The sequence below is a fragment of the Pipistrellus hanaki genome (assembly GCF_964339955.1).
Source record: "Pipistrellus hanaki genome assembly, chromosome: 20".
In the NCBI taxonomy this organism is placed as follows: domain Eukaryota; kingdom Metazoa; phylum Chordata; class Mammalia; order Chiroptera; family Vespertilionidae; genus Pipistrellus; species Pipistrellus hanaki.
This window is the reverse complement of record NC_140522.1, coordinates 11,115,523-11,138,711: the sequence shown is the minus strand read 5'-3', so window position 1 is coordinate 11,138,711 and position 23,189 is coordinate 11,115,523. Positions and strand designations below refer to the sequence as shown.

Genomic DNA, 23,189 nt, shown 5'->3' with positions numbered 1-23,189 from the left:
CGGCCCCCGGCCCCCGGCCCCCGGCCCCCGGCCCCGGGCCCCCGGCCCCCGGCCCCCGGCCCCCGGCCTGACCGCGGCTCTGTGGGCGGCCGGCTCCGGGGCCCTCCGCGGGCTTGGTCTCTGTGCACGGGGCTGTGGATGTCTATCACGCAGGAGCGGAGCACGGCTCCCCGGAGACAAACACCAGCTCGTGACCCATCTGCCTGTGGGCGGAGATGCGGGGCCCCACGGGGACCGTGTCACACCCCAGTTCAGACAGGGTGTTTGCAAAACACGGACCGCACTCGCACTCCTCGGGGGCCCCAGGAGGACACCCCAGCTGCTACGAGGAACGGTGGTTCGATTGTTGAGTCTGAGATGACTGGCGGCTGCCACACTGCCGATTCTTACACGTAAAAAACCATCAAGAGACGCCAGATACAGAGACAGAGACAGAGCACCGAACAGACCGTCAAACCTCAGCGGGAAGGCGCGGGGGCGGGGGGGGGGGGGGGGGGGTAAGGAAGAGGTGGGTAAGAAATCAAGCAAGCAAACTACTTGCATGCATATAAGCATAGCCAATGGGATAGACACTAGAGGGGGGAGGGCATGTGCCAAGGGGTGGGGGAGACAGGGTGGGGGTCAATGGGGGAAAAGGGAGACATATGTACTACTATTTGTAATACTTTATTTTATATATATATATAATTGATTATATATATAATTGATTTTTTACAGAGAGAAAGGGAGAGGGACAGAGAGCTAGAAATGTCGATGAGAGAGAATCATCGACCAGCTGCCTCCTGCACACCCCCTACTGGGGATGTGCCCGCAACCAAGGTACATGCCCCTGACCGGAATAGAACCTGGGACCTTTCAGTCCGCAGACCGACGCTCTATCCACTGAGCCAAACCGGTTTCGGCTCTTTATAATACTTTAAACAATGAAAAAGTGTTCTAATAAATCATGTCAATAAACAATTTGCTGAAGAAAACAAAAGAAATGCAAAGGTTAGCAGCTCAAAGGGCAGCACCAGCGAGCCAAGCAGGTACCCATAGGCTTGGAGGGAGCTCTGGTTCCCAACCTGGGCGAGGTGCCCGGAGACGATAAGAAGGAGGAGCCAGAGACAAGTTGGCTGCTGAGCTAATAATAAAAAAAAAAAAAAAAATGTTGCAAAAAAAATGAATTTAAAAAACAAGAATAAAAATGCTGCCTCTGAAGCGGACACCGAAGTGGCACTCACCCCCAGCAGGAGGCAGCCGATCCATGATTCCCTCTCATCGATGTTTCTCTCGCTCCCTCCCCCTTTCTCCCAGAAATCAATTCTAAGTGTGTTTTTTTTAAATCATCCTTTTGAAGGATCATTTTCCTGTTGCTACCGACACTGGGCGATGTTTCTTAACTTCGCAGGGAGCCTCTCCAGGCTGCTCGGAGGTGAGGTCTGCGGTCAGTGGCCGGGCTCGATGCCAGCCGGCAGCTTTCTCCCGTGCCTCGGGCTCACTGTGCTCACTCGCAAGGCCTTCTTCTCCGGAGTCAGGACAGCTCCTCTGATGAGGGTACTTATGTCCCTGAGACGGACCCTAACTCCCTGCCCGTTCTAGGGACAGCGCCAGCCCTTGTCCCAAGGAAGAGATGCAGTGGCCGCCCAGCGGGGCCAGGGAGACAAGACAATTTAGGACACCTGTTGTCTTTTCTGTTCCTCAAGTCCCCTCACCTGGACACACACACCATGGTGGACACACACACCACGGGGACACACACACCACGGTGGACACACACACCACAAGCCAGAAGAACTGAGCTGAGCAAGTTCTTAAGAACCCATCCAATCCAACGCCTCTTCTGTGTGTGTGTGTGTGTGTGTGTGTGTATGTGTGTGTGTTTAATATATTTTGCTGATTTTTTACAGAGAGGAAGAGAGAGTTAGAAGCATCGATGAGAGAATCATCGATCAGCTGCCTCCTGCACACCCCCTACTGGGGATGTGCCTGCAACCAAGGTACATGCCCTTGACCGGAATAGAACCTGGGACCTTTCAGTCCGCAGGCCGACACTCTATCCATTGAACCAAACCAGTCAGGGCTTCTGTCAGTTTTTTTTATTTTATTATTTTTTGTTAAGAATTTTAGTGAGTTTATTTGAACCAAACTGTCGACATATGCCGGGAAGTTGAACCTCAATGAAGTGAGATAATGCTCCAAAGAATGGCAGGTGACATTTCTATTTATACACTGCAATCAGAGGAGGGGACATAGGCAGGTTACATGAAACTCATTGGTGCTAGATTAAGGAGGTGGGATAAAGCAAGGCGGTGGGAAACCCCTGGGATTGGATAAAAAGTAAAATGATGGACACGTACTTGGGTGAGTGGAGGAAGTGCTTTTTAAAAATATTTTTTCATTGATTTCAGAGAGGAAGAGAGAGGGAGAGAGAGAGAGAAAACATCAATGATGAGAATCACTGATAGGCTGCCTCCTGCACACCCCTACTGGGGATCGAGTCTGCAACCTGGGCATGTGCCCTTGACTAGGAATTGAACGTTGACCTCCTGGTTCATAGGTCGATGGCTCAACCCCTGAGCCACGCCCGCCGGGCCAGGGCCCCTGCTTTTAGTAATAAGCAGAGTGGCTTCTTAAGGCCCATTATCTCCTGATCTATCACTGTGTCTATCCCCGGACCACGCCCCCCCCCCCCCCCGCTGGGTGGCATAGGCGTGGCACCTGGGTGACTGTGGCTGTAACAGGACTGACACTCAGGGTGGCACAGAACGAGGGGCACCTGTGGCTCCAGCGCCCTGGCCTTCTCGGCCCGGGGCCCATCCAGGAGCCAAGGCCCACGCGGGTGTCCCCGGGGGGAAGCGGGAACAAAGGCAGGCGGAGTCACCCCAGAGCTTGTGAGTCAGCAGCCCTCCCGGCCTGCCTCCCAGCGGGTCTCCCCACACCCGGCTCTCCCACCTGCTGCCCCCGACGCCCGCCCGCCGGGCTCTGCCCTTGTTATCCTTGGCACCCCGCAGCGCGCTGTCTGTCACACGGCCCCGGGTCAGACGCCGGGAGGAGACGCTCAGGATGAGACCCCATCGCTCCCTCCACCGGAGCGGGTGGGATCTGGCGCGGGGCCGGACACTCGTCGCGGCGAGACAAACCCTCGTGTCAGTCTCTGCGCCCTGCGGTCCCGTCTGCTCCCCTGCTCAGGTCTGCAGCGGGGGAGGCAGGAGCCTTGGTCCCGCTCCAAGACCAACACTGCGGGGGCCCCGGCAGGAGGGGCCCCGCTCAGTCCTCGGGGGACCCCGAGACGCCTCTTCCCTGCACCGGGGCCCTGAAGTTCAAGGTTCACTCGGCCCAGGCGACCCAGCGTGTTTATTTATTTATTTAATATATTTTATTGAATTTTACAGAGAGGAAGAGAGAGGGATAGAGAGCTAGGAATATGGATCAGCTGCCTCTTGCACGCCCCCCACTGGGGATGTGCCCGCAACCAAGGTACATGCCCTTGACCGGAATCGAGCCTGGGACCTTTCAGTCCGCAGGCCGACGCTCTAGCCACTGAGCCACACCGGTTCTGGCGTGTTGCTTATCCTCATTGTGGGTCCTGCCCCTCGGTGGGGTGGAAGCCAGGCTCCCAGAGGATGGGGCTCCGTCTTCCCTCTCAGGGTGGCTATCGGGGGACACCCGTGGTGACGGGAATAAGGAGGACATGACCGGGCAAACAGGGGGTGGAAATTCACAGCCACACCCAGGGCCCTGGGAGCCAGGCCTGCGGAGGCCCTCAGAGGACACCCTTGGGAAGGTGACACACAGTCTATCGAGACCCTCCCCCTGGGGGCTCCCCTGAAATCTCCACCCTGATGCCCCGAGGAAGGGGACCAGCACCCTCTCCCTCCGGGGAGCACACCTGCTTTCCCTCTCCCCATCCCTCCCCCCAGGCAGGTCACCTTGACCTTCTTCACGTCTAAGCTCCAAGGCCCTTCCTTGGCCTCTACAACGTGTTTCCTAAGCCCGTTTCTTCTACAAATCACTCCCTGCTCCCTCTGTGATGTTCTAAATACACTAGAGGCCCTGGCGCACGAAATCCCGGTGCAAGGGGCTCGGCCCTCGCGGCCCTGGCTTCGTCCGGATGGTCGTTCCGCTGTTCGGCCGTCCGGTCTAATTAGCATATCATGCTTTTATTTTTATGCTAGTGGCCCGGTGCATGAAATTCGTGCACGTTAAAAGGGGATTCATTAGAGGAAGTATTTTAATATTGTTGTGTGCCCTTCCTCTATAATAGAAGTGTCGGAGATGAAAGAAAATTAGCAAAATGTGTATGAAAATCTTCCTCCTGTCAGAGGCTGGGCGTGCCACTGGACCAAGAGTCAAGTCCCCACCCATCCACACACGCCTCAAAATTGCGCAAGACCCAGACCCAGCTGGCCCCACCCCCGTCAAGCCCTCCCAGGCAGGGGGCACAACCTTAGGTTCCCTGGCCTGGCATCAGGCGTGGGGCACAGCCTCAGGTCCCCCACCCCAGCCACAAAGCCTCAGTCCCTGCTGATTGTTCATTATGGCTTGTGACAAGAACCCCGCCTCTGCTGTGGGTGCAGCCATCTTGTGACGGAGCGAGAGTTAATTTGCATATTATCATAAAGGACCAGGTGTACCGGTCAATAATTCGGATTTTTTTCAACAGACGGAGTTATACATATGCTGATATATATGTGATTTGATATGTATGCTATTTTGTTGTATTGCAAAAAGCTTCAAAACTTCATAGGTCAAATTTTCTGAAGGTGTTAACATCATAGATATTTTTACACTTAAAAAAATGTCAAATTTAGTGCCAAAAAAAGAGTATTTGTGAGAAGTTTTAATTCATTACTTTGTTTTGAAGAAAAGTTATCATATACTTCGGGAAGCGTATGATGAACATGCTCCCTCTCAAGATACTTATGAACGCTGGTTTCAACACTTTAAAAGTTGATGGTTTCTATGTAAAATACAAAGAAAATCTAGGTCAATTTGAACCACACTTTGATCGTAAAATGACCAGAATAGGCCAGAAGACAAAGTATAATAATTTTGCTTCATGATGATGCACCATCACACACTTCAAAACCAGTTAAAGACACGTGAAAAGATCTTGCCTGGAAGTATTAGCCCACCCGCCATATTCACCACCCTTGCTCCTTCAGATGACCGCTTGTTCCGATCTAAGGCACACACACTTTCTGAGCAGCCCTTCAAAACGCGCGAAGAAGTGGAAAATTTGGTCTCTGACTGGGGTGCCTCAAAACAAGAAAAGTTCTGTTGGGTCGGTATCCACAAATTCCCTGAAAGATGGGGAAATGTGTAGCTAGTGATGGACATTACTTTGAATAAAGCACTTTTGATGTTTCTCTTGAAATTACGGTGTGTGGGTTTTTTTTTGTTACAAAATCCTCATTATTAACCGGTACACCTGGTAGATGTTCTTTACAGTTTGGGTCTTTACTTTGCATTCTCTCCTGGCCAGAACCCCAGGACCGAGGTTGCTGAACTCAGGTCCTCCCATCTAACCCCACCGGTCAGACACCTGGTGCGGTTCCCGCCGCCACCTCCACAAGAAAAAGCATATCCTATGCGGTGAACTGCGGTCAGCAAAAGGGAAAAAATATTTCCTCCCAGGTTCCTCCTACCTCAGCACTAAGAACCTGCCACCTTTACATGCACTTTCAGAAATGCCTAGAAGTGTGTTTCCACAGAAATTGCTCAGACCTAGAAATCTGAGCTCATCCGTTTATTTATTTATTTTTTAATACATTTGTATAGATTTCAGAGAGGAAGAGCGAGGGAGAGAGAGAAACATCCGTGATGAGGGAGACTCGTGGATCGCTGTCTCCTGCATGCCTCCCCCCGCACTGGGGATAAAGCCCACCCAGCCCGGGAATGTGCCCTGACCGGGAATCGAACCCTGACCTCCTGGTTCACAGGTCGGCGCTCAAGCGCTGAGCCACATGGGCCGGGCTGAGCTCATCCGTTTAGACAGGATGCGTTTCAACAATGAGTCATCACCCGAAAGAATGTTATTCTTCCTTTCGCAGAAAAGGAAAGTTCCCCCTCCCCTCTGCTGATTCTCGGGGAGCTAATGGCCCTGCCCTCGCCCTGGGAAGCGTGAGGAGACTGGGACACTTCGCTCTGGAAAGTTACAAGGCCTGGCTAGTTCTGGGCGCCGTGTCCAGCAGGCATGACGGTGTGCCCACTCCGTGCCCAGCACAGCTGGTGTTACCACCTTGTGTGTGCTACACGTGTAACCTGTGAACATCTAAAAGCAGATAAAACCATTGTTAAAGTAAACGCTTTAAAAGCCATCCTTTCCGTGAATAAAGATCTAGGAAATGCCTCTAATGTGAAAGGAGGAAAGCAGGGCTTACATTATATGGAGAGTATGATCAGGATTTGTTTTAATCTGTGTATGATGGTCAGGTGGGAGAGGGAGGACGGGGGGGGGTTTGGTGGAGGAGGTAGGGGCTAGGGACATCTATAACAGTGCCACCAATAAAGATAAAGAAGAAAAAAAAGAAATAGGGAAACTGAACTATCTCTTAATCGTTTTTTTAAAATTCAATTAGGGGCTAAAAATTGACAAAACAATAATCCCCGTGTCAAAATAGTTTTACAGGTAAACTCTGCCCAACTGTATCAATCCAGTCTTATGAAAACTCTTCCCGAGAAGAGAAAAAGAGAGAACATCCCAAGTCATTTGACAAAATGACTCTGAAAACCAAAGCAGATGAGCATAGTCCAAGAACAGACTACATTCACTCACAAACACAGATGAGAAACTCCTAAATAAAACTTCAGTGCATTTAATAATAATAACAACCACCAAAGCATCCTTGATTCAAGTATTATGAGAAATATCTCCATGTAGCTCCCCCATTACTATATTAAGAACAAGATTTATAATCACCTCAATAGATGTTTTTAAATCACTTCGTAAAATTCAATTCCCGTTCATAAAAATGTTTAAGTATTAGCAAACTGGGACTAAAACATCCTACTTTAAAGTGGGAAACCGTCTATTGTCTTCACTAGAGAGTCAGAAACATCCATGAGAAAGAAACATCGACCAGCTGCCTCCTGCACACCTCCTACTGGGGATGTGCCCACAACCAACGTACATGCCCTTGACCGGAATCGAACCTGGGACCCTTCAATCCGCAGGCCAACGTCTATCCACTGAGCCAGATCAGTGAGGGCTACCAGGTGCTTTTCAATGCTCCTCCTGACAAAGCCCTGTAGGTGTCTGTGGATGCATGGATGAAGCCAATTGCCATGATCTCTAGGGAAGGATGGGCGAGGGAAGATGGGCAAAGGGAGTGACCTTCGACCGAGTTCTATTACACTAAAAAGTGTATACAGCCAAGCCAGCCTGGCTCGGTGGCTGAGTGTCAACCTATGAACTAGGAAGTCATGATTCAATTCCCAGTCAGGGCACGTGCCCAGTGTGGGGCATGCAGGAGGCAGCCAATCAATGATTCTCATCACTGATGTTTCTATCGCTCTCTCCCTCTCCCTTCCTCTCTAAAATCAATAGAAATAATTTTTTTAAAAGTGTGTCGAAGCACATCCGGTATCATGCTAAATAAATGAAGGCTATGTGGACTACACCCATTATTTCTCATGGATTTAAATATTTGAAAAATTTCAGTTTTGAAAACCGACAGACATTTGGAGGGTAGCGTTCAACAGAGACCTTCCATCAGGTAGGAAGGCAGGATTTCTCCGGCTTCTCAGTGTACCCAACCTAATACTAGGGTAATATGCAAATTAGCCATCACTCCGCTACACAAGCCATGCCCACCAGCCAATCAGAGCAAGTATGCAAATTAACCCAACAAAGATGGTTGTTAATTTGCATATGCAGAGGGAGGGAGGAGTGAAGACTGAAGACAGCATAGAAGGAAGAGGGAGGGGAAGTGGAGAGCAAGGCGGCTGTGGCTGCTGGAGGGAAAGCACTGGCAGTGCATGTGGGGCTGGGAGGGGAGAGATGCGCATTGGCAGTGTGAGCTGCTGCGGAGGCGGTGGCAGCAGAAGGCAGCTGGGGTGGTGGGCACGGCGGGTCGGGTGGGCGGAACGAGGCGTGCAGCAGTGGTGGGGGTAGTGGGAAGGAAGGCCGCCGAAGTCTTGCAGGAATATTCCTGCAACAGGCGCCTAGTAATTTGTAGGCACCAGTTAAGGCTCCTTCAGACCTAACGTTAGGGTTGTTCTGACCGGCCCTACACAGACTCTGACAGTGACCTTCCCAGGTCATCTCAGTGATCCCATGTCTAAGCTGACCTATAATAACCTCTGTCCACAGAGCAGGGGGCTGACATGTCCTTGTCCTCAGACAAGAGTCCCGGGTGGCCATGAGCACGCGTGTGGCTCCATCCATGTTACAGAGGCACCTCTGCTGCCTCCTCCCACCTCAACCAGACCATGTCCTCTGTCCTGACTGCAAACGCCTCCCTCCCAGCCACCCACAGGAGTTCCCCAGAGTTACACAATCCCCACAAAGCCTTCTGCAAGGGCGAGAGGACGGAACGTATTAAATTTACCCACGTCCTGGGGTACAGATCAATCTACACTTGACTCCATTGACATGTCAATTTCTCTTTATTTCCAGGGGACAAGATATGTCAGAAATAGTGAAAAATATCTCAAGCAGAAAAGAGAAAATACCATAAGCAAATACACAGAGCATCGGCTTGCATGCTAAAGGGTCTCGGGTTTGATTCCGGTCAAGGGCAGGTGCCATGGTTGCAAGTTCAATCCCTGGGCCTAGTCTGGGCACGTGCAGGAGGCAACCAATCAATGTGTCTCTCTCACATCAATGTTTCTCCCTCTGTCTCTCCCCCTCTCTTCCACTCTTTCTCTAAATATCAGTAGAAAAATATACTCAGGTGAACAAAACAAAACAAAAAGAAAATAAGCAAATTCACAAATCAAGTTCAGTCTGAACAGCTGTGAGGGATAATCAGCTTCAAGAGAGATTTTTTTTTTTTTTTTTTTTTTTTTTTGAGAGGGCCTCACCCTAAAAACCACCAAGTGTTACATGGAAACCTGGACCCCCTGCTGTGATGGGCACACAGCCATTTCAAGCTCATTACTGTTTAGTGTTTGAACGGTGGTGCATGGAGAAGCAAGAGTATTTATTTGCTAATCGTTAAAAATGAGTGAATGTTAAGTATTGTCTCCATGTTCAGGAATAGCCTAAGTCCAGTCTTTGGTCAAATAGATGGTCCATCCAATGTGGAAAGCTGTTCTCAAACAGTCCTAGGCAGCCCTAACCAGTTTGGCTCAGTAGATAGAGAGTCGGCCTTTGGACTGAAGGGAAACCGAGGGCGGATGAGATACTCCAGGAAACAGTGTGGGGACAGTGCCCCCTCCAGGGGCACAGATAGTCTTGGAAGCATCTTGCAAACCAAGCTAAGTTAGTCAAACTCGAAGCCGAGGGCCCCATGCCTCATTTATTTGGCCTGTGTTGGCCTCTGAATTTGACGTGCTTGGTGCACCCTGCAACAGCAAAGTCAGGAAGGCTTCGGGAGACCAGAGGACTTTGTCGAAATGCAGGAACAGCAGCTGCTGTGGGCCAAGAACCTTTAGCGCCTCATTCTGCCCCCAGGCTCCCTTAAAAAGGGCTCCTCCTGAGTGTTCACTCGTGGGTCCAGAAATAGGAACCACCCCCATGGCAGACGCATCGCCTGTTGGTTTATTAAAATTCCGAGCTGCAGAGCATGTGGGAGACACGCAGTGACACTGTCCACCCTGAAGCTGCCCCCACTTCCAACCCCCTGCGTGGCCCACACAGCCTCATGAGCTCCAGACAAATTTTAATAATGAAATAACTTAAAAAAGAAACTCCCGGAGAGAAACAAAGATGGCGGCATGGCTAAACACCTAAACTGCTGCCTCGCAAAACAATATCAAAACTACAACTAAAAGACATAACGAACAACGTCCAGAACCACAGGAAGGCTGGCTGAGTGGAAATTCTACAATTAGAAGGAAAGAGGAGAGCACACGGAGAAGCAGAGGAGCTGCAAAAGGCTGAGGTACGGAGAGGTGTGCACGGGCAGCTGAGTGCCTGGCTAGCTTTCTCTAGCTGGAAGGAGACAAAGCTCAACTGTGCTGAACCCCAATTTCGACTGCACTGAACTCCAGTTCCGGGCGAGACCCTGGGAACCCAGGTTTATACAGGAAGAATCTGGACTGTCAGGCGGAAACTCAGGGGAGCCGCGAAAGGCAGAGGTCTAGAGGTGCATGCATGAGTGCTCGAAGAGAGGACTGACTGCTGAGTGACCCGCTGGCTTTCTCTAGCGGGTGGGAAACAAAAGCTCCCCACTGTGCTGAACTCCAGTTCCAGGCGAAAATTTGGGAATCCAGATTCATTTGGGGAGAAACTAGACTGTCTGGCAGCGGGCAAAACTCGAGGACGGTTTACTCTTACAGGTGCTATCAGCGATTACCGAGGGACAGTGAGGAACACTGAGACTCGGGAACCTCATAAAGCAGGGCTAACAGGAAGCCAAGACTATCTGCTCGGCCCTGAGACACCACCCCATCCAAACTGAGCACAGAGGCTTTTTCAATTTTGAAAGTCTTGTCTCACAAAGCTGTCTCCACCACAGAAGTTCTCCCAATTGTCTGATCCTCACAACCAATTGGCCTGGAGGTCAATTCTTCCCAGTGATACCAAGAACAATCAAGACTTAACTACAATAAGACTATGCACACAGACCACAAAGGGTCACCAAGAGTGTCCACCTCAGGTCACTGGGGAGGCCAAGCCACTAGGCCATATAGGAAGCCTAGCACACAAGGCCACTCTATCAACAAGGGAAGCAGCCAAAATTTGGAGACAAAGAAACAGGTCACAAATGAAAGAACTGGAGGAAAATAAATGACTGGAGATAGAGTTCAAAACCACGGTTATAAGGTTTTTCAAGAATTTCCTAGAAAAGGCCAATAAATTTAATGAGACCTTCGAGGATATGAAAAAGGACCAACTAGAAATTAAGCATACACTGACTGAAATAAAAAATATTATACAGAGACCCAACAGCAGACTAGAGGAACGCAAGAATCAAGTCAAAGATTTAAAATTCAAAAAAGCAAAAAACACTCAACCAGAAAAGAAAAAAGAATCCAAAAAGTTGAAGATAGTATAAGAAGCCTCTGGGACAACTTCAAGTATACCAACATTAGAATAATGGGTTTACCAGAAGAAGAGAGAGAGCAAGAAACTGAAAACGTATTGGAAGAAATAATGACAGAAAACTTCCCCCACCTGGTAAAAGAAATACACTTACAAGTCCAGGAAACGCACAGAACCACATCAAAACACATCATAATTAAAATGCCAAGAGCAGATGACAAAGAGAGAATATTAAAAGCAGCAAGAGAAAAACAGTTAATTATCTACAAGGGAACACCCATACAATTGTCAGCTGATTTCTCAACAGAAACTATGCAGGCCAGATGGGAGTGGCAAGAAATATTCAGAGTGATGAACAGCAAGAACCTACAACCAAGATTACTCTACCCAGCAAAGCTATCGTTCAGAATTGAAGGTCAGATAAAAAAAAGCTTCACAGATAAGAAAAAGGTAAAGGAGTTCATCACCACCAAACCAGTATTATATGAAATGCTGAAAGATATTCTTTAAGAAGAGGAAGACGAAAAAGGTAAAGATAAAAATTATGAACAACAAATACATATCTATCAACAATTGAATCTAAAAATCAAGTGAATTAAAAATCTGATGAACAGAATAAACTGGTGAATATAATAGAATCAGGGGCATAGAAAGGGAGTGGACTGACAACTCTCAGGGGGAAAGGGGAATGGGGGGGTGCGGTAAGAGACTGGACAAAAATTGTACACTATGGATGAGGAGGTAAGGGCAGAGAGTGGGATGGGAACCAGATGGAGGTGAGCTGTGGGGGGGAAAAGAGGAGCAATTGCAATAATCTGAACAATAAAGATTTATTAAATTAAAAAATAATAATAATAATAATAATGACCAGGCAAACACTCGGGATTCCTGGGGGCCCAGAGGTGTCCCGAGATGACCTATCAGAAGTAACGTGGGTTGCAATCTTACAATGACTGCAGCTACAGAAAGAGGGTCAGAGTCACTCGTCCACATGTTTAAAGAGAAAATGTCAGAACGAAAACCGTCTCTCCTGCTTCACTGCTCACTAGCTGCAGGTTATTGTTGTTTAACCATCTCTGTCTCCGGCCTAGTTCCATCCGCTCACAGCAAGCAGGGCCTCCATCGGGGGATCAGACATCACGCCCCCGTCCCAGGCGGGTGGGCACCATGGGACCTCCCTGCTGGGACAAACGTCCCCCCCAGGGGCCAGACTGGGGTTCGGGTGAGGACACACGAACCCCAGCGCTCTCGGAACCGTGGTGGGCACCGGGGGACGCGGTCTCCGATGGGCACCCGGCGAGGGGAAACACCCCATGTTCATCAGTTAAGTGAAAACTCTCCCTCCGGTTGAGGAAGGACTGGAGTCCCCCCTGGAGATCACTAAACCCAGCTGAACCCCTCAACTCCCTGGCCTGGTCCCCAGCGACCAGCCTGCCCAGGGCAGACGTGAGCGATGCCACCCTCGCCTGGCGCCCCTCCCAGGGCTTCATCCACAGCCCAGCGCCGATTCCCGAGAACAGAAAGCACGTTTTCCGAAAGGCTGCAATCAATCACATCTTCCCGCCTGCGTGCAATCTAGATTTAGCCACTTAGTTCATCTTCATAAACAAGTTACTCATTCAAAGGAAAATAAATGAAATGTTTTGCCTTGAGGGACAGTTTTATTTTTAATAGTTTGGTGCCGTGGCGGCAGGAGAAATAGCCTGCGACTTGAATTGCCTTTTGTTCTTCCGGGGCTCTGGGGGGCGGGCTCGGGTGGGGGTGGGGGTGGGGGTGGGGTGGGGGTGGGAGAGAGGGGGGTCAGTCTCTCCGCATGTCCCTGCCAGGAGCTCACGCTCGCTCTCTGCTTCTCTCTGTGACAGATGCATCTGTTCTTGCAAGGAGCTTCCGCGAGAGAAACGGTGGCTTATCTCCCTAAGATATCAATGCAAACGCTGGGTGGTTCCGAGTCCTGTTTGTTATTTTTGAGCAAGCCGTGCCAATAAAAACGGAACTCAAGGAGAAGGAGTCTCTCTTAAAGAAACAGCAGGCCACGCAGCACCGCCGCCGAAGGTGGAAGGTCGGACGCAAGAGGAGGTCATGCCGGGTGACACCACGCTAAGCGAGAAAGCCGAGGGCAAACAATTTCAGATTGTTCTTGAGGCCAAAAGACACTGGTTATGTAAGTCCCTGAAGGAACACACATGCAGAGATGACATGCAGAGACACCCTTCCTGCTATCCCACTCCCCCGGGGCCCAGATCCCTCCTCACAGGACAGGACGCCCCTCCGGAGCAGGAACCAGGCCCAGCGACCTTCTGTATCCCCGAGTGAGCATGTGCCTGGCACAGAGCAGGCACTGAATGACCATGTACTAAATGAAAAGATGGATGGGTGGGTGGGTGGATGAGTTGATAAACAGATGAAAGGATGGGTGGACAGAGGAATGAACGGATGGATGGATGGATGGATGGACTGACGGAAGGATGGATGGATGCACAGATGGATAGTTGAAATTGAGAGTGATGCAAATTACAAAATCTGAGGGAGCCTGAAGATCCCAGGAAAATGGGACTCAAGCTATCTATATATATAAAAGCCCGAGCAACCGGCCAACAGGTTGACAGTTTGACCATCTGATTATGATGTGCACTGACCACCAGAGGGCAGACACTCAATGCAGGATGGATGGGTGGGTGGATGGATGAGTTGATAAATGGATGAAAGAATGGATGGACAGATGAAAGAATGGATGGATGGATGGATGGATGGATAGACTGATGGAGGGATAGGTGGATGGATAGACAGACGGACGGATGGACAGACAGATGTGGAGCCCTGTCTGGCTTGGACAGATGGACCCGTATCCAGCAAGGAGAATGCCCTGACAGTGAGGAGACACAGATCAACGGCAGAGGACAGTGTCCTGGGCGTGGGCATTGCCGTGGATCCTGTGGTCCTGACACTGCATGTGTGAGAACACGGGGTCTAAGTCTCAGAGGCCCGGGGTGGGCGCTGGACGGTACACCCAGGTGTACCTGGGACCCTCAGCCACTGAGTACCTGTCTCCAAGGGCCTCCCATTTATCCGGTTTTCACCAAACAATAAGGTCAGAGTTCACACCCCACCTCCATGTCCTTCCTCCCTGGGAAACAGACTTCCCTGCGAACAACATTTCTCCTTCTGGCCTGGCTGGTGTGGCTCAGTGGCTGAGCGTTGCCCTAGGAACCAGGAGGTCAGGGTTCAACTCCCGGTCAGGGCACACGCCAGGGTTGCCTCGATGCCCAGTGTGGGGCGTGCAGGAGGCAGTGGATCCAAGATTCTCTCTCATCCTGGATGTTTCTGTGTTCCTCTCCCTCTCCCTTCCTCTCTGAAGTTAATAAAAACATATACATTGCCGAAGCCGGTTTGGCTCAGTGGTAGAGCGTCGGTCTGCGGACTGAAAGGTCCCGGGTTCGATTCTGGTCAAGGGCATGTACATTGGTTGCGGGCACATCCCCAGTGAGGGATGTGCAGGAGGCAGCTGGTTGATGTTTCTCTCTCATCGACGTTTCTAGCTCTCTATCTCTCTCCCTTCCTCTCTGCAAAAAAAATCAATAAAATATATATATATATATATATATATATATATATATATATATATATATATTTAAAACATATATATTTTTTTAATTTCAACTTCTGGTCCCTCTGCAGACAAAGGAGAAAACTATTGCGGGAAGGGGTGCGAAGGACTGGAAGTCTCCAGTCTCGCTGTACAGAAAGCAGCAAACTGCAGGTCCTTTTCAAGCTTCAGAAAAACGTGTGCTCCAGGTGCAGGGACCAGCCCCGCTCCCTCCTCCCTCGGGGAACCCCGCAGCCCAGCGGAGGGGCTGCATCCTTCATCGTCTGCGTGAGTGAGGGGAGGGGGGGGCATCGGGAGGCCCGAGCGGCCACGCAGGCATCCCCGCTGCACACACGCTTCTTCTTCTTCTTCTTCTTCTTTTTTTAAATATATTTTATTAATTTTTTTTTTTAGAGAGGAAGAGAGAGGGATAGATAGTTAGAAACATCGATGAAAGAGAATCATCGACCAGCTGAAAGAATGAGACTGGACAAAAATTGTACACTATGGATGAGGAGGTAAGGGCAGAGAGTGGGATGGGAACTGGGTGGAGGTGAGCTGTGGGGAGGTGAGCTGCCTCCTGCACACCCCCCACCGGGGACGTGCCCGCAACCAAGGTACATGCCCCTAACTGGAATCGAACCTGGGACCTTTCAGTCCGCAGGCCGACTTTCTATCCACTGAGCCAAACCGGCTTTGGCTGCACGCATGCTTCTTAATGATGATGAGAGGCCACAGGGACCTGGCGGGTGGTGATGGCCCGGCCCTATGAGTGACAGCCTTGCTCCAAGGGAGAGCAAGCTGACCCTGCTTCCTGCCCTGGCCCCTCCCTCTCCCCGTCCGCAGCCCCTCCCTCCCTCTTCCCGCCCCCCAACCAGTCAGTGTGCCTGGGGGGTAGAGAGCCCGCTGACCCCCCTTCTCGGGAGAAGAGAAGACACAGGCTAGAAGGGGCCTGAGGTGTGGGGAGCCCTCAGCAGGCGCCGGAGCAGCCATGTTTACCTAACCAGAGGGCAGGAGAGAAAAAAGGCCGACGGCCTGGCTCGCTGTGTGTGCCAGGGGCAGCCTGAGGTGGTCCTGAGGCCCCTCTCCCCCCTTTACCCCCCATCCGCCTGAGCCGCTGTCTCTAGGGTTAACTGTGGTCGCCCAGCACCCCCATGGGGGCCTGGTTCACTTCCTTCCTCTCCAGAGGTTCGTTCTTAAAAACCTGAGGCCGACCCACATGCTTGGAGCCTGAAGGAAATCACAGTCGAACGAGGTGAATGGAGAAGAAGATGCTCTGCTGCCTGAGGTCCCCGCCCCCTCGGAGAGCCACACTGGATGTAAAGGTGTGTCCGTCCACAGCCTGCCACTGGGTCCTGCTGGTTATGCCTCCGGCCTGAAGCTACGGGGTTAATGTTCCCTCCATGGGCTCCGGGCGGACCACCCCCCCCCCCCCCATGGCGGGCGTCCGGCTGTAACCAATCACAGGAGCGGCTGCGGCCGGCCTATCCGCCCACAGTGAGTGGGGGTCTCAGTGTCACAGTGGGGGTCAGGGTCACAGTGAGTGGGGGTCAGGGTCACAGTGAGTGGGTCTCAGTGTCACAGTGAGTGCGGGTCAGGGTCACAGTGAGTGGGTCTCAGGGTCACAGTGAGTGGGGGTCAGGGTCACAGTGAGTGGGGGTCAGTGTCACAGTGAGTGGGGGTCAGTGTCACAGTGAGTGGGGGTCTCAGTGTCACAGTGGGGTTCAGGGTCACAGTGAGGGGGGGTCAGTGTCACAGTGAGTGGGGGTCTCAGTGTCACAGTGGGGCTCAGGGTCACAGTGAGTGGGGGTCAGTGTCACAGTGAGTGGGGGTCAGTGTCACAGTGAGTGGGGGTCTCAGTGTCACAGTGGGGCTCAGGGTCACAGTGAGTGGGGGTCAGTGTCACAGTGAGTGGGGCTCAGGGTCACAGTGAGTGGGGGTCAGTGTCACAGTGAGTGGGGGTCTCAGTGTCACAGTGAGTGGGGGGGTCAGTGTCACAGTGAGAGGGGGCTCAGTGTCACAGTGAGTGGGGGTCAGGGTCACAGTGAGTGGGGGTCTCAGGGTCACAGTGAGTGGGGGTCAGTGTCACAGTGAGGGGGGGGGTCAGGGTCAGAGTGAGGGGGGGGTCAGTGTCACAGTGAGGGGGGGTCAGGGTCACAGTGAGTGGGTCTCAGTGTCTCAGTGAGGGGGGGTCAGGGTCACAGTGAGTGGGGGTCAGGGTCACAGTGAGTGGGTCTCAGTGTCTCAGTGAGTGGGGTCTCAGTGTCACAGTGAGGGGGGGTCAGGGTCACAGTGAGTGGGGTTCTCAGTGTCACAGTGAGGGGGGGTCAGGGTCACAGTGAGTGGGGGTCAGGGTCACAGTGAGTGGGGGTCAGGGTCACAGTGAGTGGGGGTCTCAGTGTCTCAGTGAGTGGGGTCTCAGTGTCACAGTGAGTGGGGGTCAGGGTCACAGTGAGTGGGTCTCAGGGTCACAGTGAGTGGGGGGTCAGGGTCACAGTGAGGGGGGGTCAGGGTCACAGTGAGTGGGGGTCAGGGTCACAGTGAGGGGGGGGGGTCAGGGTCACAGTGAGTGGGGGTCAGTGTCACAGTGAGTGGGGTCTCAGTGTCACAGTGAGGGGGGGTCAGGGTCACAGTGAGGGGGGGGGTCAGGTTCACAGTGAGTGGGGGTCAGGGTCACAGTGAGTGGGTCTCAGTGTCTCAGTGAGTGGGGGTCAGTGTCACAGTGAGGGGGGGTCAGGGTCACAGTGAGTGGGGGTCAGTGTCACAGTGAGGGGGGGTCAGGGTCACAGTGAGTGGGGGTCAGTGTCACAGTGAGTGGGGGTCAGTGTCAGTGAGTGGGGGTCTCAGTGTCACAGTGAGTGGGGGTCTCAGGGTCACAGTGAGTGGGGGTCAGGTTCAGTGAATGGGGGTCTCAGTGTCACAGTGAGTGGGGGTCTCAGTGTCACAGTGAGTGGGGCTCCTTGTCACAGTGAGTGGGGGTCTCAGTGTCACAGTGAGTGGGGGTCTCAGTGTCACAGTGAGTGGGGGTCAGTGTCACAGTGAGGGGGGGTCAGGGTCACAGTGAGTGGGGGTCAGGGTCACAGTGAGTGGGGGTCAGGGTCACAGTGAGTGGGGGGGTCAGGGTCACAGTGAGTGGGGGTCAGGGTCACAGTGAGAGGGGGTCTCAGTGTCTCAGTGAGTGGGGTCTCAGTGTCACAGTGAGTGGGGGTCAGTGTCACAGTGAGGGGGGGTCAGGGTCACAGTGAGGGGGGGTCAGGGTCACAGTGAGTGGGGGTCAGGGTCACAGTGAGGGGGGGGGGTCAGGGTCACAGTGAGGGGGGTCAGGGTCACAGTGAGTGGGGGTCAGGGTCACAGTGAGTGGGTCTCAGTGTCTCAGTGAGTGGGGGTCAGGGTCACAGTGAGGCGGGGGGGTCAGGGTCACAGTGAGTGGGGGTCAGGTTCACAGTGAGTGGGGGTCAGGGTCACAGTGAGTGGGGGTCAGGTTCACAGTGAGTGGGGGTCAGGGTCACAGTGAGTGGGTCTCAGTGTCACAGTGAGTGGGGGTCAGGGTCACAGTGAGGGGGGCTCAGTGTCACAGTGAGTGGGGGTCAGGGTCACAGTGAGTGGGGGTCAGGTTCACAGTGAGTGGGGGTCAGGGTCACAGTGAGAGGGGGTCAGGGTCACAGTGAGTGGGTCTCAGTGTCACAGTGAGTGGGGGTCAGGGTCACAGTGAGTGGGTCTCAGTGTCTCAGTGAGTGGGTCTCAGTGTCACAGTGAGTGGGGGTCAGGGTCACAGTGAGTGGGTCTCAGTGTCACAGTGAGTGGGGGTCAGGGTCACAGTGAGTGGGTCTCAGTGTCTCAGTGAGTGGGTCTCAGTGTCACAGTGAGTGGGGGTCAGGGTCACAGTGAGTGGGTCTCAGGGTCACAGTGAGTGGGGGGCTCAGTCTCACAGTGAGTGGGGAGGGCTCGCTGGGGGCGGGGTGCACAGGCCCACGTGGTTCCAATGGGATCACTGAGTCCAGGCGGCCACCTGTACAAAGTGCTGCTCTGTCAGCCGCAGGCCCCACGGCCAACAAGCCCCGGACCGCCCGCCCGCCCGCAGGGGAGCCTGTAAAACCGCCCCGGCCCACACAGGGCGACCTGAGCGCCAACAGGAGCACGGCTCCTCCCGCCAGGACGGCCAGCCGCCTCCCGTGGGGAGACACGGCCGAGGGGGCCGCCCGGGCCTAACACTCCGTTTCCAGGGGCCTGGCCGGCCGCGTGCGGCGTGGGCCCCTCCCGCCCCCACCAGAGGCCTGCTCCCCCTTTGCAGCGGGAATGACTCGGGAGGCGGCGGTGCGCTGGGCCTGGGATTACGGCTCCTGTACGGCCGCCTGCCTCCCCGCCTGCCTCCGGGGGGCGGGGGGGGGGGGGGGGGGGCTGTCTCAGGAGCCACCGAGGTGCCGTTACCCAGGCGGCCGATCGCCCTGCGAGTGCAGGGCTCCGGAGGTCCTGGGGCAGGCTCCCCGGGCAGGGCCGCCCTCAGGAGGCAGACGGGACAAACCTAAGGTGACCAGATTCTATTTCATTTCATTTTTTTAAAATATTTTATTGATTTTTTTACAGAGAGGAAGAGAGAGGGATAGAGAGTTAGAAACATTGATGAGAGAGGAACATCGACCAGCTGCCTCCTGCACACCTCCCACTGGGGATGTGCCCGCAACCAAGGTACATGCCCTTGACCGGAATCGAACCCGGGACCCTTCTGTCCACAGGCCGACGCTCTATCCACTGAGCCACACCGGTTTCGGCGGTGACCAGATTTTAACGTTGGTAAAGCGGGACACGATTGACTGGGGGTGGGGGTGGCTCTTGATTAAAAATTTGGTCTCTATGGAGCAACAAACATTTTCATAGAACGCAAAAATAGTATTGTAACATATCTTTTTTTAAAATTTCAATGTAAGTACAATTTACAAATATAATAGATAAATAAAATTACGTATAGTATTATTTTATTCTTTAGCATATTTCTCATTTGAGTGAATTCTAACAACCGATCAACAATGCGAACGTTGATAAGCAGTTCTCGATAATCAGCTCTCAACAGTTATTTGTTATTATTAAAGGTTAACATTATAAAATTAACAGAAATAACATAAAACTCATATCCTGGCTAAATAGCCATATGGCCGCCGAAAACCGTCTATCCCCTTCCCATGCTCCCACCGTTCTCTAGCTTACCGTGCATTCTTTCTAAAATTCGGGACTTTTTTTTTTTTAAATATATTTTATTGATTTTTTACAGAGAGGAAGAGAGAGGGATAGAGAGTTAGAAACATTGATGAGAGAGGAACATCGACCAGCTGCCTCCTGCACACCTCCCACTGGGGATGTGCCCACAACCAAGGTACATGCCCTTGGCCGGAATCGAACCTGGGACCTTTCAGTCCGCAGGCCGATGCTCTATCCACTGAGCCAAACCGGTTTTGGCAAAAAAAAAATCGGGACTTTTTTAAAACGCCGCCGCCGGACGCGGGACAAATTGTTGGAAAGCGGGACTGTCCTGCCAAAAGCGGGACAAACCGGAAACACGGAGAACTGGGGGCCCCGGGGCACCCCGTCCCCGCCCCCGCACGGAGAAGGCCCCTCTTCCAACAGATCCCACGGCGGTACCAGCGCGTCCCCTGCGGTCAGGGCTGTTAGTCCCAGCGGGGGAGTGTCCACACGCTCACGACGTTATTTCACCGCGAAGCTGACCTGCTCCAACCTGAGACTCTGCAGGTGGAGGCGGCGGAGAGGGAGGCCGTGTTTCACCCGTGGATCTGACCCACGGCCACGGCCACGCCCGGCGCTCCGTCTCAGCCCTGCGGCCGCCGCAGGCCCCTCACCCGCCCCGACACCCGGCTGCCTCGTGGGTAAAATGCTGCTAGCGATGCCCATTCTCAGGGTTGTTGTAGAGACGATACTGAGCACGTGGTGTGGGGTTAGTAAACGTTTGCTACAAACCCATTCAGTTACCTTATCCACAAACCGGAATGGCCTGGGTACCACAATGACCTTCACCCTGTTTGAAAAATGCCTCGCCGTCTCACCAATAGAGCCAGGTATGCCTACACCTATCCTCTGCGATTTCAAAAATGCATGGGAAAGCCCTGGCCAGTGTGGCTCAGCGGGTAGAGCATCGGCCTGCAAACGGAAGGGTCCCTGGTTCGATTCCCGTCGAGGGCACATGCCTGGGTTGCAGGCTCGATCCCCAGGAGGAGGCGTGCAGGAGGCAGCCGATCAATGATTCTCTCTCATCGTTGATGTTCCTCTCTCTCTCTCTCTCTCTCTCTGCCTCTGCCTTCCTCCCTGAAATAAAAGCATATTTTTTTTTAATAATGCATGGGAAATTCTATTACCCACCCCCGTCCCACCCCAAACCAGCCCCGTGCACATTTGAAATTCAACCGTGAAGAGAGTCATTCCTTTGGATGAAAGCCTTGATTTCTAGGAAAAGGCACGTTCCCCTGGGAGAAATGACAATAATAATCCGAGCCTGTGTCGGCCGATGGCGATCATTTTCGTCCTTTTCCGAAAACAAAGACAAAAATGTGTGTGACGGCAAGCAGGGACTGAAGGGGGGAGCTGAGGGTAGCCCTGGAGCGGAGAGGAAGCGGGACTGGGAGCCGGAGAGATGTATGCGTGCACATGCCCATCTCCATATGCAAGGATCTCGGCCCCTCTCTGGGGGTAGCAGCTGTGGCGAGCATCTGCATTAATTATATTCCAAAATATTTGGGACTTCAGCCACACTGCTCCTTCCCCAGAGCCCCTAGAGCTGCAGGAGATTTAAATATTTTGTCTGGGAGATTATCAGGGCTCTAGACAACATGAGCCGGGCCCAGGAGACTGGACGGGGGTACAGACACGGCTCCTGCCATTCTGCTCTCGGCGGCGGCCAGTCCCTCTCTGAGCTCCGGTGACGGGGAGATCCGAGGTGTGGGGGTCTCAGAGACCCTGTATCGGAAACTGAGAACCGATAAGCCAGAGCAGGAACCGCCTGGTGGGCCACCGAGACCGCCCAGCCCTGGTGGGCCTAGGACCACCTCTGCGACTTGTTTGGACCCCACACACGGAGAGCACGTGTGACGTGTGGACACGTGACAAGCGGCTGTGGAGTTGTTGCCGATGGGCTGTACGCTTCATGCAGGCAGAGAGCAGGCCCGGTGAGGTAGGTGACTATCAACAACACCTGCACACCTGCGTGACTTACAGTGCGCTTCGGTACCTATGTGTGACGGCACGGATAAGTGAATGAACAAGTAGGTGGACGGGTGGGTGGATGAATGAATGGGTGAATGGATGGATGAATGGATGAGTAGGTGGGTGGGTGAGTGGATGGGTGGGTGGGTGGATGGGTGAGTGGGTGGATGGGTGGGTGGATGGATGGATGCATGGATGGATGGGGGAATGGAGGAAGGGAAGGAGGGATAGAAGAATGGAAGGAGGGATGGAGGGAGAGAGGAGTTGGGGGAGGGAGAGATTGAGGGAGTGAGGGACGGGTAGATGGGTGGGTGGAATGAGACTTACCTAAAGAGACACAGAGAACAGATTATTTAAATCTGGAAACAAAGGAGCAGCCTGAATTCTCCCCTGATTTAGCTGGTTACCCACAACCACCCAGCACACACCTGAGCCCCACGGCCCCGGAGGAAAGGCAGGAGGGAAGGGCAGGGAGAGGAAGGGGGTGGGGTCTATCCCAGTCACACCACTCTGCCCCTCCTGGTGTGAGGGCCGGCCCCCACCAGGCTCACGTCTGAGACACTTAGTTTTGCAACAGATAAGAACCGAAAGCGGTGAAAGTCTAAGGGATGGGGTTTCTGGGTGTAAGGACACGTGTCTTGCTGTGCCTCGTCGCCAGTCCTAACATTCAAGTGTTAAGGAAATCAAGTTCTGAAAATAAATCCTTAAAAATGAATACCTCGCCCAGCCATGGGGCTCAGGGGTTGAGTGTTGACCTACAAACCAGGAGGTCACAGTTCAATTCCCGGTCAGGGCACAGGCCCGGATTGCAGGCTGGATGCCCGGTGTGGGGCGTGCAGGAGGCAGCCGATCCATGCTTCTCTCTCATCATTGATGTTTCTATCTCCCTCTCCCTCTCCCTTCCTCTCTGGCACCAATAAAAATACGCTTTAAAAAACAAAAACAGCCCATCCCTCTCCTCCCTTGCTTCTCGAACCTTCTTGCCCCTGGCCGCGAGCAATGTCTGCAGAGGGCGTGTGCGCTGGGAGAACTAGGTGACCGTAATTACATCGCTCTAAAAATCAAACATCAGCCTTCCCGGCTCTTCAAAGTCCTCGGCTCGGCAGAAGCAGTGCCCCGGGGACCGGCAGGCCCGCCCCGCCTCTGATCTCCCCGCCCGGTGCCTGCTACTCCAGGCTGAGTGCGGAGGGATAATAAATGGGTTTAAACTATGCCACACACCAGTTCATTAAAAATAATAACTGCTCTCCGGGAGGCCCGCCGCTC

General features: G+C 52.9%; 1 protein-coding gene across 1 annotated transcript in view; it reads right to left on the bottom strand.

Moving 5' to 3' along the window:
* KIF26B (kinesin family member 26B) overlaps window positions 1-23,189 on the bottom strand; it is a 285,433-nt gene that overhangs the window by 237,325 nt on the left and 24,919 nt on the right.